The 18904-nt window shown below is 41.0% G+C and overlaps 1 protein-coding gene across 38 annotated transcripts in view; it reads right to left on the bottom strand.

Moving 5' to 3' along the window:
• The window catches only part of LOC138624711 (receptor-type tyrosine-protein phosphatase delta-like), a 350030-nt gene that overhangs the window by 240827 nt on the left and 90299 nt on the right, over nucleotides 1-18904 (bottom strand). For all 38 annotated transcript variants that reach the window (XM_069705103.1, XM_069705107.1, XM_069705104.1 and 35 more), the window contains exon 4: nucleotides 14569-14592. The gene's annotated coding sequence lies outside the window, so the exon portion shown is untranslated. The remainder of the gene's footprint in view (nucleotides 1-14568; nucleotides 14593-18904) is intronic.

Here is an 18904-nt window from a genome sequence, read left to right as displayed (position 1 = left end):
TTAGATATACAACTATGTTCGTATCAAAAAACCCAGTACCCTTTTATTTTTTTTTCCAACCGGTCGTTTGATGCTGAATTATGGAAAAGCTTTGGCTGAATATTTTGTTTTTCGTCAGAGGGATAAAGTTTATTTTTTTTTTTTTTTTTTTAGCTGTTAAACATCAAATGGGATGTTTTGTTTTAACAACCAAATGAAAAAAAGTTTCACCCTTTACAGACAAAAACACAAAATTCAGACAAAATAACCCTGGTAATTTACCCAACTGATGTACAATATCAACACAGATTAAAAAAAAAACGTTTGTCCCTCTAAGTAAAGTTAAGAAAACACAGTTGGCAGCAAAGGCAACACATCTGCAAAGGTTCTACACTTTTGTAAGGTGTGAAACAAACTTGAAGAAGTATGTTGAGCAAAGTTTGCGAGAAAGCATTAACAACTCTGAGGATGAAAGCATATGGTATATCTGGAAACTCCAGGTGACGTGAGTGGGGGTAAACAAGAGCTTTACACTTTCGGAAAGGTGTGGAAATCAACATCCTACAGGAGGCATACAAAAACGTCCCTGCTCGGTCCCCCACTCCACCCGGCACTGCATCAGCAACAAGGGGATGCAACGTGCAGAGAGGCAAGAAACTAGCATGTTCTCAAGCTGGAAGGCTGTTAATTGGTGTTCATCACACATTCAGGGGGTGTCATTCGCCTTTCTAAATTTAAAGATATTGCTATTGCTATTCTCGTGGATGTGTTAGAAAAGTGTTTTTCCAACAACAAAAGTGGGAAAAGAAAAGTTGCCTCAGTGTTATGTAATGCTTCTATATGTTCCAGTGTCCCATGAGTCATGTATTATTCAGCATATCACTGGCACCATAAGCGTGTGTTCTCCCTATGGCAAATTTTATTCCGCATGTTGTGTTGTTGACAGCTGTAATAGCTGCTTCTTTTCTCGCTACTGATTTCTGAAATCATCTGGATACAAGGCAAAAGTATAAATGTCAAATTTATCACAGTTTCAAATGACTAGTGTTGTGCAAGGAAGTGAAGATAAGTAGTTTGTTACCGTTACTAATCTACTATATCAAAAGTAATTGCCAAAAACTGTCCAAAAACTAATTTGTTTCTTGATGCAGTACGTTTTAAGTTTCTTTTAAATGTCTCCCTTATTGTTCTTATTAATGCACACATATGTGCTGGCTACCCAGCTTCCTGCCCCAGATTGCAGAGGGTTTCTTGCCTCGTCCACTTTCCGCAGGGCACGGTGGAGGTTTCCTTTGGTTGCTAGCTAACACCTGTTCTTCAGTCAGGGGGACTCAGTCCTTTGCCCCCCCCCCCCACCCCCCGTCACTCTCCCCGTGGCTTCCCAAAGCAAGTGACGCCTGCCACATAGGACTCTCATCACTCCCGTCCGTATCCGCAGGTCTTCCCTGCTGGAGACGATAGTCTGTGGATACCAGCAGGTAGCCCTCGCGAGGTGAGATCCCATAGTGTGGGCTTCGCTCCTGACTCGATGGACCTGTGTCCCCACCTCTTCCACCCACGGCACTGCTCCGAGGGCTTAATCTCAGAGTGAGCGCAGAGGCCAATATGGGGTCCACATCTGGTGACACCCAGTCCATGCCCGCCAAATAGAATCTCTGTGCGCCTTGGGGTACCCAAATCTGCACCCTCCTCCTCATGGGGGCCAGGCAGGAAATTGGGCAAATAGGCTCTAGCTGTCTGCTATTGTTCATCATTATCTATGTCTATATAAGACAAACATAATGAGTAACTAGCCCATCTACAATTCAATAATTTTAATTGCATTATTTAAATGAATCTGTTAAATATATGGTTAGTGCCAATAGTAGTGAAACTACAGTAACATATGACTTATTCTCAACATTGCAAATAACCACAGTGGAGGTGTGTGAGTAGATTCACACACATCTCTTGACAACCTCGGAGCAAGATGTCAAAGCCACATGAGTCCTGTAACCTCTTTTAAGATATTAATGTGGAAATTGAAAAATGGAGAGAACATTTTACAGCACCTCGTAGACAAACATTAAATTCAATGTTGAGAGTTATTGGTTTGGGCTTTTGTTCCTGTCTGTGCCCTTCCAACTTTGCTAATCACTTGTTCTGTGATTCAGTTGTACATGGCTTCACCTTGAGGCAATAGATGCGGCCGTTTGGTGAGACAGAGAAACATTGAGATTTGGTTTTCAACCACTTATTTATGTTGCCTGTGCCTACAAATAAAACCGTGGCACTAAACCAAAGAAGCGATGGTGGGGAGTTGGCTCCCTACAGTAACAGCTGCCCCGTGTCTGAGGCATCACATTAAATTATGTCAGTGGTCTGACACTAATCATGCGTGTGGCTGTCTGCTGGCAGTCCAGTCATCATATCTCTGCCTCCAGCACCACGTCACTTCTATGTATACTGATTGTTCCACAGTTAAAGGCTGATGTCTTTGTTATCACGTAACACTATAAATGCTTTTCATTATTTTGCTTGACAGTAAGTCTGCTAATGCACAGAACAATAAGTCAGATACTAAAGACTGAGGTCAGCCTGTTAACATTAGCCTTGTGACAATGCCACAATACTGATGTTTAGCAGGTGTAATGTTTACCAAGTTCACATTGGTAGTTAAATGTATGGATTAAAATATTGATGCTTATTAAAGTGAGATATTAACATAATCTAAAATGTTCCAGTCCTGTTGTGGCTCTTATAATGCACCACATTTTGGCCGGTTAACTCAGACTTAACATGTTTTAGAATGAGCATTTGTATCTTTTATAGGAAGAGTTGTAAAAATTGTTTTGCAAAAATGTCAAATTCATAGAAAGATTAGAGTGGGAACTTTTTGTGTGCAGGAGTTAGAGATAAGTGAAAATATAATGTTTGATAAGTGACCAGGTAGCTGAAAACTAATCAGTTATTTCCTTGGCCCACCAAATTCAATTAAAATCTAGTCAGTTGATTTTGCGATACAAAAGAACCAACAGATAAGCAGACAAACTGAAAATATACCTACGGAGGCAGATGTAATAAGTTGTATCAGGTAATATATGACATCTATTGCACTGACAGCAGCATGTGAACTCTTTTCAAACCTTGCGTTTTATGTTCTGTGGTATTTCACTGGTTTTATATAAAGACAAATATCTCAAGGATGGAGGGAGAAAATAGTTTAAAAGAAGTTAACCAGTTGACTGCAGATGCTTCCAATGGTGACTTCACTCGTGAGACTGAATAAGAAAGTCCCAAAATTCATTGCAATGATGACGCATAATGTCCAAGCAGTGCTGCAGTCGACGGCACTGAGCAGGGCTCTAAGAGTCTGGGAAAATGGACAGTTGCGTGTCTTGACTGTAAAATGAATCCCTCAGTTCATTTCATACAGCAAGGAAGCAAGTTTGATGAGAAAAAAAAAAAAAAAATAGACCGCCCATGACAACTTTAGAAGAATTTCTTCACAAAGACAAGTATTGATCGAACATTCTTGAGTTTGATAACCAAGCCTCGTCTCTTGGTCTTGGGCAGATACACACATCCACCTCAGTTGTACCCTCTTGAGCTGCAGTGCCCTTACACAAAAGCCACACTTTTATAATAAAGATGAATTGGATTAAGATCAATTTTCTTTTCAGCCTTCAAAGCTGAAAATGCACACAGATGGGAAAACATTTCAAGTATCTCAAAATTCAAATGGCTGAAGACAAAATGGTGGCATAGGCCCCAAAAAAAATTGCTTTAAAGGAAACAATTGACTTTGATGACCAACCATAGCTCAGATATACTGTGGTCATTTTGTATTATGCGACTACAGGCTTCAGCCTTCTTATCTCCCCTATAATGACATGTGCTTTCAATAATCAATTCTAGCCTCAAAATAAACGGTAATCTCCAATAAATTTGAGCAGCTGCTTGCACTGGCTGTGTGAAAGGCCTCCTGCACCACTTTGTTTTGCAGGATCATCTGGATTCTGTCCATTTTCCCTGTTACTCTTTCTTCTGGCAATGTTGCACTTGGTACTAACACAGACCTTCACTTGCAGTCGGGTGTGCAGCCAGGGCTTGTGTGAGCTCAACCCTGACTGTCCCTCACACACCCTGGGGCTTTGTGAAAAATGAGACCATGGAGAAAGAGATAATAACATTGTGGAATGGGAGTGTGTGAATTTGCGGCAGATTTGTGCGCACGGGGGAATCTGTGTGTGCGCATTAGCGCGTGCATGTGTAGCCGGCGTGGAACATAATTGTGTCCTCCCATGTGTAAAAACTATCAATCAGGTTCACTTAATGTTGTGTCATTATGGGTAAATTAAAATTCCACAGTGATCGATAGGGTATTGACTGTCATATTATGTGTGTGCATAATGAATAATCCTTTTTAACTCATTTCAGTCCCAATTTATTCTGGATATTAAGTTTTGTGTTTGTGTGTCCAATGGGAAGCAAAAAGATGGGCACGGTCTCAATGTTTTTGAAAGCACAGCCAGATTACAAAATGGAAATGAGTTCACTGTTCACACCTGAATTAGCATTGTGTGTCGTCAGATAGCCCGATAAGACATTGAATGGTTCCCCTCGGATTGCTTGTCTGTGACTCTGCATGTGCGCTTATTCACACATGCCAGAGCTGCTGAAGGTCTCTTTCTCCAACCAGGGCTGATATTTGTCATGAATCAGTGCAAATGATAGGTGTTATGACAAAATATTGGCAAGAGGGCAGAGCAGAAAAAAACAAAGCAGAAGGAGTCGATGTATTATATTTTTAAAAGACACTTGGACCTTGTGAACACCTTCATAGCAGCAAATGTTAAGGTAAAAGGTTTTGCAGGCTGTATGTATATTAGTTCATTTTAGCAGTTTTACTTTAGTACGCCTCAACAATACTTCTCTAGCATTATGACTATGATTGCAAATCCTAATTTTTAGGCGTTTGCAGGCTTTGCTTTATAATTTCCATTGTGGCAAAATATAATTTAAGTGAGACTGCCATTGACAAGAGTATGATTTCATTTTCAAAACTCCCAGGACCACACAGTTTCCCAAGAGCCTTATTATGATGTGTTTGAAAATCCTTGTGGCTTTACTACAAAGTGCTATTCATTTTTAGAGAGGTATAGACAGGAATTGCAAGTCAAAATGTGGTCCCGAGTGTGAGTGGGGTTTTCTTTGTTTCCAGTGGGGGTGGGGCGTGGGGGGGGGGGTGGACTCTGTGTAATTGTGCACATAACATGGACAAAGTGTGTGAGAGAGAAACTGAGTGAGATAGACAGATAATCTGTACCTGCCGTTCAGTCGGTCCGTTTGCTTGTAAGTGCTTCCTTATTTCTCATTAGGACTTAGAGTGAAAGGAATTAGTGACACTCAATGAAAGCCATGCCTGCTTTAATAATATTGCTGATCCAATTTAACATGACTGGATTATGTTAATATAATCATAATGCACCCAACTCAATTTTGCCTCACTGAAAGTCCGCCCATAAATTACCTGTTCTCGCTCAGTAATTAATATGATTCAGGCAGCGGTGACATGATTCCACCATGCTGGTCACTGATATAGTTTATTGTTTTGTACACAAAATCTTTCTCTGTAATGATTTTGTTCCACTTCATTTCATGTCAAAAGCAATTTAAATGTTTAAACAGTATTGATGATGAAAGAGAGTCTGGTGATTGGATTAGATACTGTACATTTGTGCAAATCTTTGCACTAAAACGGCTAAATGGACATTGCTCTAATCTCTGCATAAGATTGATGGTTTCTGTTATGAATGTGAAAGGTTACTCTCTGTTGAATACAACTGTTCAATATTGTAAGATATCTAATTGTGTGCATGACAGAGCGTGTATGAGTGGAGATCGCAATGTAGGAATCCACTAGGAAATATGAAACAATAGAAAAATTATAGATAGATTGATAGTGATAAAAGAGAAGGGGGGGGGGAATGGATACAAATAGATAACGGACTGTGTTTGTGGTAAAAATCTAGGGGGAGGAATAAAAATGTGGGAAAGATTATTCACCGCCGTTGACAGTGCAGTGTCAGCTTGTTATTCTTGCATACAGTATCTCGGTATCTACATTTTTTTCTTTGCCTGCCATTTTTCAACTGAGGTGATTATCATGTCAAGTCAAAGAGGAGAGTTTGAGAGCAAGAGAATAAAAGAAGTGTGATGTGGTTGTACGGGAACAAGATAGCAAATTGATGATGAGTGTAATGTTGCAGTGACACGTGTAACAGCCTCATTGCATCTCAGAAAACAGCAGATTAATACAACCTGATGATGCCATGATTGACTTTTGCAGCCCCAGTAACATATTTCTATTTAAGCAGAAACTTTTTTTTTATTATTTACAGTGAAATTGCAAATATCAGCAGCACTTTTTTTTGTTTTTTTTTGTTAATGTCCCTTCTGGACAATTTATAACTTGTTTTTGTGTTCTGGTGACATTACTGGTGAGATTACAAGCCTATTTCCTGCAAACACAGAAGTTCAATAACCTACTCATGTGTCTGAATCATGACTATACAGCGGCCACTCTACTGTGCTTACCCCAAAGGGTAACCCTTTAGCAGAGCCTGTGGTTATAAAGGCCCTGAGCAAACACAAACCCTATAGTAATTTCCCTTTTCGGCCTGCAGGAATGTCAGAGCAGGGAAAAAAGAAAAACCCAACAGCCTGGCTCATATTTCCCAGCTGGCTTCAGGGCTTAATCCGTAACAAGGGACAGTTAAGGACACATCCTCTCCTGTATTTACAAACCTGGACTCTCTGTATGTCGGGCCACAAAGGACTAATTAACAAAAGTTTCTATTTTGGTGTTGGTCAAGAAAGCAAGGAGTAGTATTGCACTGGGACAGTGAAGCAGCTTTCTGTGTACATAGAGCTCTGCAGGGTAAATATGGTGAAGCCCCCTATGCTTTGATGCCCCTAACCACGGTGCAGTGGCACTTGCTGTACCGTTAAAGGTAATTAAAATAAAGAAAACAAGCAACACAGTTTTAGGCCCTCAGCCCACAGTCTGTTGTATTTTGTGGAAGATGGTTTAGTTTATATGGAAATACATTCTTTATTCTGAATGATGATGTGGTCATATCATACCATGACTGAACACGACTATACAGCACTTTTATTCATGTCCTTGATCACATTCTTCCTAAATTTCTCTTGTGAAAGAGCAATTTGGCTCTGAAATCACCAGATTAAAGGTTTTAAAGCTTATCTTAATGTAACTCTTGAAGGATTGAATGTGGTAGGAACATTAGTTAATTCTGATGGTCCATTCATTGAGCTCATTTTGACCCCAAGATTTGTACTTTGTTCCTTGACAGATACAAAACAGGGATACAGACTTTTTCAGTCAGGCTACGAGGGTTAGGAATGGATAGATAAGGTAAATAGAAATAAGTTAAAGATAAACTTGAGTTAAGGCTACGGTTAGGTGAGGGAAATCCAAATACAATTTCTCAGAAAATGAGGACCAGTTTTTTTGAATAGTGAATGTGCATTGTCAAATCGGTGAACATGTTCTCTTACTGTGTTTGTGTTTTGTCTATTTGCATATGCATTATGATTTACATGATGGGGTATGCATGATTTTAATAATTTGGGTTTTTGCCGATAGGTATAGACTATCTGCACCACTGAAGTACAATATTAGTTAGACTTCTCTAAACACAGCTGTAAGCACAGATTAAAGCGTTTTTTTTAATGCCAGTAGAGGAGTACTGGTTTGTCTTGCGGTGTTGTATAAAGTGATGTGAGGCCTGCCTGGTGAGAACTCAGGAGTAACAGGGTTCATATAAAGTCCACAGTTTTTGGTGCATGTTCGGTTGAGTTCATTTTGGCGCAAGATCAATGTTTGGTGCACGGTCCGGGCCCCCAAACTGGTTGATCCTGTCATTGTATTGACATTGTATTGTAGTTTGGTTTGTTTTTTAAATTTAGATTGTGAAGACACGCGGTCATAGTAATTCCACCAAATGGGAATCCCCTGCTTCTATCCACAATGAGGAGAGACAAACTGTTTTGTATTTAAAGTGTACTATGATATGCTTCATGACTTTTCAACATATGTTTTTGTATATAATATCCTCCACACACCATATAGCTCACAAAAGCAAATACATTTCCCATCTCTTTGCATCCGTCATAACATTGTTAGTCAAGCCACTGACGATGACATAATCTGCTGGCACGGTAGGCAATGATGTGGATGTAGAAAATATATCTGAGCAGGCTATGAACACAGCCTGTCTGTGCTCAAACTCCCACAAAACATGCCGCTCGATTACAAACATCCAGCCTGTACTCTATATGGCAGTGCCAGAATGGCAGATGGGTTGGCCACCCAACGACCTCTGACATTCAACCTTCAGAGAAGCGAGGCCATGGATTCTGTCCAGTGGTCTTCATCATTCTCAAATGTTCTGCCAAAATGGATGCCCAACGCTTGAGCCAACTTGAGCCAGATGCTGCCTCAAAGGGGACCATATGACTTTCGCTGATATCCCAAAAGAGTTTCTTGGTGGTACAGGAAAATTTTGCCTTGGTACTACAAACTGTTTCAGGCATTAAGAGTAGTAGTATTTTGGGATCATTGCTCCTGTAGGTCCAGTAAAAAAAAGAATTACCTAATCTTAAAGTTGAAAGTTTTAAATGTGCAGCATCACAACCAGGTGCAATGAAAAGGTTTTGTAAGTTGACTGAAAAAAAAAAGTGCTGCTGCAACATAGACATTACATCATGTTTTTCGCACAAATTGTATAGTCAATATGAGATAAAATGATGATGTAGAATGAAGTTGGTTCCTGATTGTTTCACAACCAAGTTTTGTTACGGCTGCACCCTTAATCAGCTGAGTCTATTGTGGCAGTTGTTTGACTGCCATTGTTCATTTAATGACTAAACCCTAAAGACACAATAGAACATTTTATTTTTGAAGAGCAGGCTAATTAACGCTGCTTATTAGAGAAACATAACACGGGAATAACAATAGGAAAGGCAAGGCTGGAGGAGTTTTTGTGGGATGAGTGCTGTGACATATCAGACGTTTTAGACATGAGTTGAAAATTTGCATAAAAAGGGTGTCAAAACTGAAAGCGTGAAAGAAAAAGTACATTTAAAGAGTGCTGGAGGTGATAATTACACAATATTAATTACTTCCTCAAAAACAATGACTCTAAAATAAGGACAAATGTAGTAAGTGTAGAGAAATGGCACTAACTGTGAGGCACAGTGTCACTAGTTAGGCATTTTATTTTACTAAGGGGCGATGGCATTAAAATACGAGGGCATTTATGTCGTGATGAATTTAATCTAGTTTGTTAATGACTTAAATATACCAATATATAACAATTTGTGCATGTCTCGGGGAGGCTTTTTATCATGAGCACTATTGCCATGTACTTCGCCAATCTACATGAGGTGAATATAATTTTTGTAGAGCATCTGATTTGTGTCCAACACCATTCTGTCATGTTGGTCCATGGAAAACTGAGCCACTTGCTCAAGCAAACAAGACTTTGATTGACATTCGGCTTGATGTAGGGATGCAACACATGGAGGATCTGGTAAACATGCTCTTCTTCCAATGTTGGAATAGAGTGCCTTACTGGGTGGTTAGGTTGGGGTGGCAATGGAGGCTGTTTTTAGTGGGAGGGAAAGGAAAAACAACACCCTCTTGACACAGACATGGTTGCTGATATTGCCTTGTGATTTCTCTCCAAATGGATAAAAACATGTTTTATCAAGGCTGGCAATCATGCTTCAGTGTTAAAGTGTCCTTAAGAACACAAACAACCAAAAAAATAAAGTAATAGAAGGAAATAAATATGAACAAACAAGTAGGTAGTTGATAGGGATGGGCGTTATGGTTAAACCTTAGACTGAGCTTCAATTCTTTTATGGCACCAATCAAATTGCTTCGATGTTATCATAAAATGCAAATAATGCCATTCGTATCAAATTTAAATGCATCAGCTACATCCACATGAACACGTTTTCGTTTTATAACACAAAGATGTATCTACATTCATGCAGAAGTAAATGTCATCAGTGTCTGTGAACCACGGTATTTACCATACTTTGGCGGCCCACCAACATGGATAAAATCACTGTTTTGGCTTCGTGAAAGCTTACATTGCAATGCCTTATTTCACTCATCTCAAACTAATTTTGGGTTTCACACGTGTCTGACTTGTATGTGCTGCAGTAACTGAAGGCTTCTCTGTGGGCAGCTGGCAAGTTAGCATCTGCTGAGGCATTTGAGGTGATTAGGGAACATCGGTAAATTTTAGACTCTAGTAATGGCTTCCACGTGAGGTGTTCCAATGACATCAGTACATTTTAGGGTCTAGCAATAGCTTCCATGTTGAGGCCTTCAAGGAACATTGGTAAATTGTAGAATCGCGCAATACTTTCCATGTGAGAAGCTTAGCTACAGAAAACAACCTGCGTTACAGTCCGCCCTCCCCCCCCCCCTCCAAACTGCATGAAAACAAAACATTTGTAACGTACTGCGTTTCTAATTATCTTTTCTTAAAATGGATTTTATAAAAGAGGTGTTGGAGAAAAAGGATCATTCAGGAACCAGTATCGAAATCAAGCCATCATATCAATACCCACTCTTAGTTAAACCTCATCATTGGCGTCATAATTCATAAGTAAGTCAATAATGGCTGTAGGGCTTTGAAAAAAACAGATTAAACGGAAAGCAGAGGATCTCAAATTGGGTGCCCAATACCCGTCAACATACACGCGCACCTTGTCCTGTGAAGTGAGCATCTGATGCTTGGCTTCAGAACCTCTCATTGGAGAGGGGACACCTTAATGTGCCTTCACCATATGCTGTTAGCTACTGATGGATGCAGCTCTCTCCAGCTACTGGAGTAACTTATTGCATTTGCTAGTGACAGTGCCGCTGTTGATAAAGTTAAAGATAAGCCATCTGTTAGTTACAGCAGCCCAACTTCACTCGCAGGAATAAGGCCGTCCAAGTGAACACAAATCTGTGTGGTGCATCTGCCTTAATTACTTTTGCACAATATCCTCAAGGCATCTGTATGTGCTTAGTATGGAAAGTCTCATGTGCAATCATTTGCCATGATGAGCGATTATTACTGTTAAAATATTGAGCGTTGCCTATCAAAAATTAAAGGCAAGAAGGGACACGCTCTGCTGACAGAATGCAATGTAAGCAGTTTTCTCTGAGGCGCTGTAAAAGTGAACATTTGGTGAATCTGTCACTCAAGTCGAAATCCTGTTGAATTTATGCAAAGGCACACTAACAAGCCATCAGTCATATTTCTTATTAACAGCTCATCCAGCTGTTGTTGGGAAAAGTGGGCAAAAAAGACTTCACTGCTCACTATAGAAATCTGCATGGTTGTTCCCGCAATACAGGAATTCCTGGTAGGCCTGTGAACTCAAGACCTTTGCCAAAACGTATATCCTCTCACATTTACCTTTTGATTCAGACATTATCTCGTTAGAAAGGAGGTAAACATTACCAATGCACAAAATAAATCTGTAGAAAATGCACATAATCACAAAAAAATGTTTTTTATTTATTCTCAATATTTTTAACAGTATGTAACATCATTTTTCCAGGGCATGAAAAACCCAGATGGAAACTTGAAAGCGGTCTATTATCCATGAATAGCATTGTTCTTATCCTCCGAGAGATGGGAAAAAAAAAAAACGAAAACCATTTCAGAAGAATCCACTCCGACGTATTACAAAGCTACCGGTGCTTTGGATACTGTCCGGGCTGGCCTTTTGTAATTTCTACCAAGCACAGATCTACTTTTAGACTTCAACAGCATAATGGTATTTGCTTAACTGAGCAGCCAGCAATCACTCTCCTCTCTGCCAGTGTCATATCACTGATCAAGTGTGGCTCAGTTCCTGTCTGAAAGGAGGGCTGCCAGACATAATGCAATAATAACGGGTGCACAGCTTGTCTAAGAGAACCGAGGTCCTATTTCACTGCTGATGATACTGGAATGAACTCTTTGTGCTCTTTCTCTCTCATTCTCCCTCTCTTTACCAGCTCAAAAGCCCTTGAGCTTCCGAGAGCATAATGAGCCTATTGTAATTCCTCGCCTATAGCTTTGCATTGAAGACCGTATGCGGGGGGGGGGGGGGGGGAGACGAAAACACTGAACATTTCTACTCCAAGTAAAAAGACAAGGCTTCAAGGATTATCTGATGCAGAAACATGCTTTTGAGTTATTATTTCGTGACAGGGACAGAAACTACTGCATGTACCAAAATGTCAGGGAGACAAAAGGGACTCTTTACATAGTGAGGTATCTGAAAGATTCCCACACAAGATTCAAATGCTTATCTGTATCTCCCTCCTCGCATCAGCAGCACAGCAGAACCTGGCTGTAAATTGATTGTTTAGTGTTAATTAATATCTACTGAATGCTCCGAAATAGGAATAACATTTGAGTTAAATGGCTAAAGACTTCTCAGCAGCACTCAGTCACTGCATGGCCACTCCTATCATATAATAAACATCTTTATAGTGCCCATTATTTAACGCTTTCACTTTAACAGGTGCCTTTAATTTAATATGACTTGCTGACCTTTAACGAAGGTAAATGCATTAACGAGATGTGATATGTAAAAAATCGAACAGCTTTTAGTCTCGACAAAGAGCACTCCTCTTATCCGACATAGTGGACGTGAACCTGCACCGCTCCCCCACAGATGCCTAGTGTGATGTTTGACAGATTTTTCCCTCTCCAGCTAGGCTCACAGTAAATGTCCATCTGGCAGCTTCCCGTGGGTACTTATTATTCTCAGCTAGCCAGGGGTTTTCTGTTTCCGAGCAGTCAGCCAGCGCTTGCCTCAAAGAGTTGAGAGCCGGACCAGAACTGCTTGCAGATGCTCCACCGAATAGCCAAACTGCGCTGGTGTAGTGGCATGGCACTGAGTTTTCAATTACACAATAAGGTGGCGGTGTCCCAAAGGTGTCCGAGTATGAAAAGTCAAGTGCATTGAGAGAAACTATGTATCTGGGAGAAAACACAGGTCAAGTAAGAGTAAAGTCAAGGTATGCCAGTTTTCTCATTTGTCCATTACACCTGCTCCACCTTGGAGATGAGATGATTGATTTTCCCCGTGTGAACAGATGCTCGGAGCCGTGGGTACCGCTGAAAGGTCCCGCTGTCCTGCTCGGACACCCTGCTATGGTAGATTCATTCATGCAGTTGACCTCTGGCAGCCTGCTGGGTGGCTCTAAAAACAGTCTGACAAAACACAGGATGCTGCATTTGTCTTGGTATTCAGCAGCGAGGGACATTTTCACATATTCCCTCTATATGTCTGCAAACCCTACCGGTCTGCTGTCAGCATTGTTTACTACTGTTAAAATCCACAGTTTGAGTGCACAATCGTTCACTGCAGCTGTTTACAACCACTGTGACAGAAAGAGATTAGTGCCATTTTGATATATGCAAACTGACATGAGTAGGACTGAAGTGAAAATGACATGTACAGGCTAAAAAAGAAGTATGAAGTGAATCCCTCATCAACTGTCTCTCTCTATACTGAAAAATAATATGTGGTATGGAGCCTGTTTTGAAATTGTTTCCCTGCTTGTACACCTGAGGAATTTTCTCATTTCTATTTTATTGCTAACAAATATACAATGTCATAAAACACTCAAAGTGGAACTGGAGTATAATGCTACTTAACTGACGTAAGACATACTTGTTTAGGTAAAGGGTTTTTGGTTGATACCTGCTTTGGAAGGTGTATTCATAAATGTTGAGGCAAATTGCTACAGGATTCAGACTAAAGTGTGTGTGTGTGTGTGTGTGTGTGTGTGTGTGTGTGTGTGTGTGTGTGTGTGTGTGTGTGTGTGTGTGTGTGTGTGTGTGTGTGTGTGTGTGTGTGTGTGTGTGTGTGTGTGTGTGTGTGACAGTGCCCGAAGTGTTCTGAGCCGGTATGAAATTAGGAAAGGTTCCCCTTAAAATGAGTATGAAGTGAAGACAGATGAGGAGGCGCCTGAAACAGTTGTCCACGACGTCAGGAAATCCAAGGTTTTGTCATCATATACGTACACTGTCCACCCTGCCAGGGGTTTAGTGTTGACATGTGGAGTCGGAAACAGCGGAGGGGTTCGCAGCTTAACATACGAGATATTTCTAAACACTCACCGTAGTGTGGAAACAAACACCATCCGCTCTATGCTTGTTTAAGTCAACACTGCCGGCGTATTCTTTGAACAATCTGGGCCATTTGATTCTCATTTGAATAAAATTCAAATTGAAGGCACAGAGCACACAATTCGCTTGCCAGAAAAAGCTACCGTTGTGTATTCTCACGCGCACATGTGGGAAAATGGGATGGGTGAGAATTGCAAAGCATTGCATACCTTACTGAGCAAACAGCAGCATCTTGGTGCCGCTTCGACTCCTCCCCCCCATCTAACTTTTGTCTATCGTTATTAATTCACATCATTCCCTAAAACACACAACAAGTCAAACAGGACTCTCACTCCCGAGAGAAGGACTATTAAAAAAGAAAAAAAAATGGAATGAGTCTTACCTGGTGTGGAATAGATGGTCACATCTGAAGACGGGCCATTGGGAAAAAAGAGGCAGAAGGGAACGAGGGGGGAGAGAGGGGGGGAAGGCAAGAGGGAGAGAAAAAAAGAGATGTCAGCAAATTACAATGTACAGCAAGCTAAACTTCAATGCGGGGTGAGGCTGTCACCAGCTCCCATGAAAAATTATAGTCTCCCAGCATTGTAGAGACTCGGGGTTAAGAATAGTCCCTGTCAAGAGGGGGACATCATTTATTAATCGAGGGACATGAAATGTCTGAGATAGTCTCCCCCGAGGATCCCAAGTTTGCACAACTTGCATTAATATTTGTCAGTGTTTCAAGATTTTGAGGGTGGAGGCAGAAAGGATGTAAGCAGACACCCAATCTATTACCGACAACTTACTGCCTCTTTTATTTTATTTTTGCACCGGTGTAACATAACCACTGAACAAGCAAATGTGCTCACACAAATATACACCAAAGTGTTCCCCTCTCTCCATATGTCTCTGTGGTAATTTAGTTGCCCTCGGATATCTCTCACCCCATGTGCTTGGACTTTTGCTACATTTCCCCAAGCTTGTTAGTTTGACAGCAGACATCCAAGGTTCCAAAGGCATAATAAAATGGTCGTACCACGCTCCCCACAAAGACCTCAGGGTGCCCCGACACAAGCAATGAACTGGTCGGCCAAAAAAAGCAACATTCAGACCCATCTTCAGCGAGTCACTCCTACCTGACATTCTCCAAAGATTTATAGAAAGGGATATTACAAGACTTGGTGCCCCCCTTCCACTTCCCTCTACCAACTCTCTGGCACCCTGGGAATTATATACTGGATTTCCATTACAGCACTTTTTTTTTTATTTCTTCTTATTTCGAAAGTGGTCCCTGTACGATTGTACTCTTCCTAAGTACGGTTTTGCTTTCTTGTAAATGTGTAATAAAACAAGTACATGGAGTGAAGTGAACGTAACTCGGGGGACGGTGAGGGAAACAGTAGACTCGGGACTAATTCTGAGTTGCCATTGCTTACAGTGCAGTCTGGTTGTGTTGCTAAGCAGAATTGGCCTGTAATATGATTTATTACAGATGATGTCTTTCCCCCTGCATTCATTTACATGTTTGGTGTGTGTGTGCAGCAAATCCCAAAGGGGATCAACAATGAGCGAATGTGATTACAATATCTGATTTGCACGTGAGAACTAATCTATTTTCAGGCAGGGGAGAGGTGTGTGGGGGGGGGGGCAGGGTTCAACCTCTGGGACACTCATTACCATTCTGTCTGACACACATTCGCACTCACTGCTACTGTTGTTCTAAACAGAGAGCTCAGCTGAGGACCTTGAAGCTTCATGCCGGTAAAATTGGACCTAGGGGAGGGGATAGCAGGGACTGATGTCAGACTTCAAGAGCCATGAGAGGCACCTGGGGTTTCAATGACAGCATCAGCGTAGTTTGGTAAACAGAAAGCGTGAGAGACCAAGAGACTTGAAGGTACGTTGCTTGAAAGGCAACAATAGAAATGTAAAGGAGACGAGTGGAATGTGGCAAAATTGTAAATGCGATACATTCTGGCAAAGTGTGAATACCTGAGAAGCATGTAAAAAAAATACAACAAACGAAACGTCATCAATCACCACCACGCATGCATACAAAAATAACTCAAAAGTCAACATTTGCTAGAAGGACCTGTGAATTTTTCTCCGACTGAGCAAACCATTCACGGCTAAAAGAAAGTTGAATAACCTGAAATTCTATGCTCTCAACCATGCCATATTTATCTTCATCTAATCACATTTTCTGTTTTTAATAGTAGGACTTTTTTGCAGTGCAGTGGAGATTATTGATTTTCCCTGAGTCCTTTGGTGGAAATTTGGATGCCTGGCCAATCAAAACCAGTGGAGGTAGCGTGGGTCTAAGTGGATTAGACGTGAGGGGATGCTGGAGGGAGAATCCAAGAGGGAGAAACTGAAGCTCTGGTGGCTTCAATAAACCCACTCTGTGAACCAGGAAATAAATGGAAGACAGAGACACTTTTTTCACACTCTCTCACCCTCCTGTTTTAAGCAGATAAGCTGCTTCCAGGGTCTTAGTTATGCTGTGTAGAACCCACAACACGATATGGGAACTTTTGACAAGGCAAAGAAAGGAAGGAAGCTTGAGAAGTCTGTTCCTTATGTTGACTTTTCTCTATTGACAAGAGGGATTTGGGGATGTTTGGAGTGGTCAGTGCTGGGGGGAATTATAAAAAGCCTCTGTGATGTGGCATAGTGAGCATGGCACTGGTCAGACATGGGTTTTAGTGAATGCCTGGACTAATTTTTGTCAAGTTTTGCCTTGACTAGCCATTACTGTAAGGCAGAAATAGCTGTGCCATGATGAGTAACAGGCAACCTCACTACGAACCCCAATAAGTTTTCTTCCACATTTAAAGGGTGTCTTTGTTGCATGTGACGGAAGTGGACAGTTTTATTTGGCACCATATGTCACCATGACATAACTTGTACCTAAATATGTTGAATGATAATGAATGAATGGGATGTTTATGAAGTTTCTAGTTGTTGTTTTTTTTCTGTTTTACAACCTACTCTATATACGGAAAATAAAGTGACCTCTTCAACACAGCACACCATGGCTTTTATACCGATAGTCTCTAGGGATTGGCATTTCAAGCAAAAGTACTATTCAAAATTCACACGGAACTGTTCGATTAATAATGACAGTGCTTATCTGTGGTGGACTTGCATGCTAACTTTACTTGCAGAGTTTGACTGCACCTTCTCTTCATTAATGTTTTGAAGGAGTTCCACTCAGAACTTTGATGGCATAGTCATCTTTGCATGTTTCTGCTGTTTGCACCGTGATGTGTAATCTCTCAGCTCAACACAGTTTTACCTGCAAAGCTCCCGAGACCGGTCGCAATGTGCTCTTCTTCTCCTTATGTTGTTAAATGGCGGCTGGCAGACAGCTTTTAGACGCATTTCCCCCACCTTCTGACGGGAGTAACGAATTACAACAAGGCGCCGGTAAAAACAGAGGAAATAAGGAACAACGATAGTCGGACGTATTAATCGATTTTGTAGTTTATAACAACTATTTGAATATTCAAAAACCATGTCCAATCCCTAAAAGTCACGTCCTGAACAAGTGAACCAGTTGCAAACGTGTCCAGCTGATGAACTTACAGTAGATGACGTTAAAAAGGGAACGTTGGTCTGTACTGAGTGGAATTAACTCTGAATTCTTGCAACCGTTTATTTGAGATGCTGTCAAGATTTTATTTTGTCACGTCGTCATGCAGTTTTGGGCTTTTTGACGATAAAATTCTTGATGTGCAAAGAAAACATGGCAGCAGAGATTACCCTTTGTCCGGGAATTTGGATGAAACTTAAAGAGACATCATTTGCCCTTGGTGGGAAATTTGGGGTGGGGTGCGATATCGTAAGTCTTCCGAGACTTTGCAGTTCTTGGACAAGGACATCAGTTTCCTCGAGGGAGATTCTTTTTGACACAGCCGGTCTTGACTTTCCTCATTCATTACTTAACAGTCATTGCATCACAGCGAGGACAACATTGCATTTTAAGGGAGTCAGTAGAGTTCGTTTCTTTTTTAGCTTGTTTCTTTTTGACAAGCAAACCCCAGCCACGCCTACTCATTCAGTTCAATTAGCCCCTTTGCACTATTTGTTAAATGTGATCTCTACAAACACAACCTGTTATATGATCAGAGTTTCTACTTAATCAGGGCTTTTCCTGCTTTTGAACGAGACAACGTTCATAATTTGCAGGGTTTCTTTCCAGCAATCATAATTCACCATCTTTTGATCTCGCCTTAAATGCCCATAAAGATTATGACTTCCATAACACAAATCACCACCGTAAATCTGAAACGGTCAGATTGTTAATGATTATTTTTGGCTAAATTATTCTTTGCCAGCCACTGGAAATTCTGTCAACCTTCATTGCCCGTATTCTGTTTTAGACTACTCTTACCCACCCCTCCAATCTTCAGCTTCTCGGAGATGGGTGAATTAAAGTGATCAGTGCGGCAGGAAAATGTGCGTGTGAGGTCAGTGCGTTGCTCTTGTCAGAAGGTGGCGGTAATGTGCCCAGAAGTTGTCCGTCAATCACCACTAAACAACATAAGGAGAAGAAGAACACGTTGCTGTCTGACTCCAGGGCTTTGCCAGATAAAACTGTGTGACGCTGTGAGATTGGATGCCACGAGCAAACAGGAGGAACCTGGAAATACGACTACAGCCGTCAGAAACTTCTGCGTAAATAAATGAAGACGAAGGTGCAGTGCAAACTCTGCAGGTAAAGCTTGCATATAAGT

Source organism: Brachyistius frenatus, unplaced genomic scaffold (genome assembly GCF_029030835.1).
Source record: "Brachyistius frenatus isolate BFR_SWC_R1_liver_20210118 unplaced genomic scaffold, ASM2903083v1 Contig_54, whole genome shotgun sequence".
Lineage (NCBI taxonomy): Eukaryota > Metazoa > Chordata > Actinopteri > Embiotocidae > Brachyistius > Brachyistius frenatus.
The sequence above is the reverse complement of the archived record's forward strand: the minus strand, read 5'-3'. Positions and strand labels throughout refer to the sequence as shown.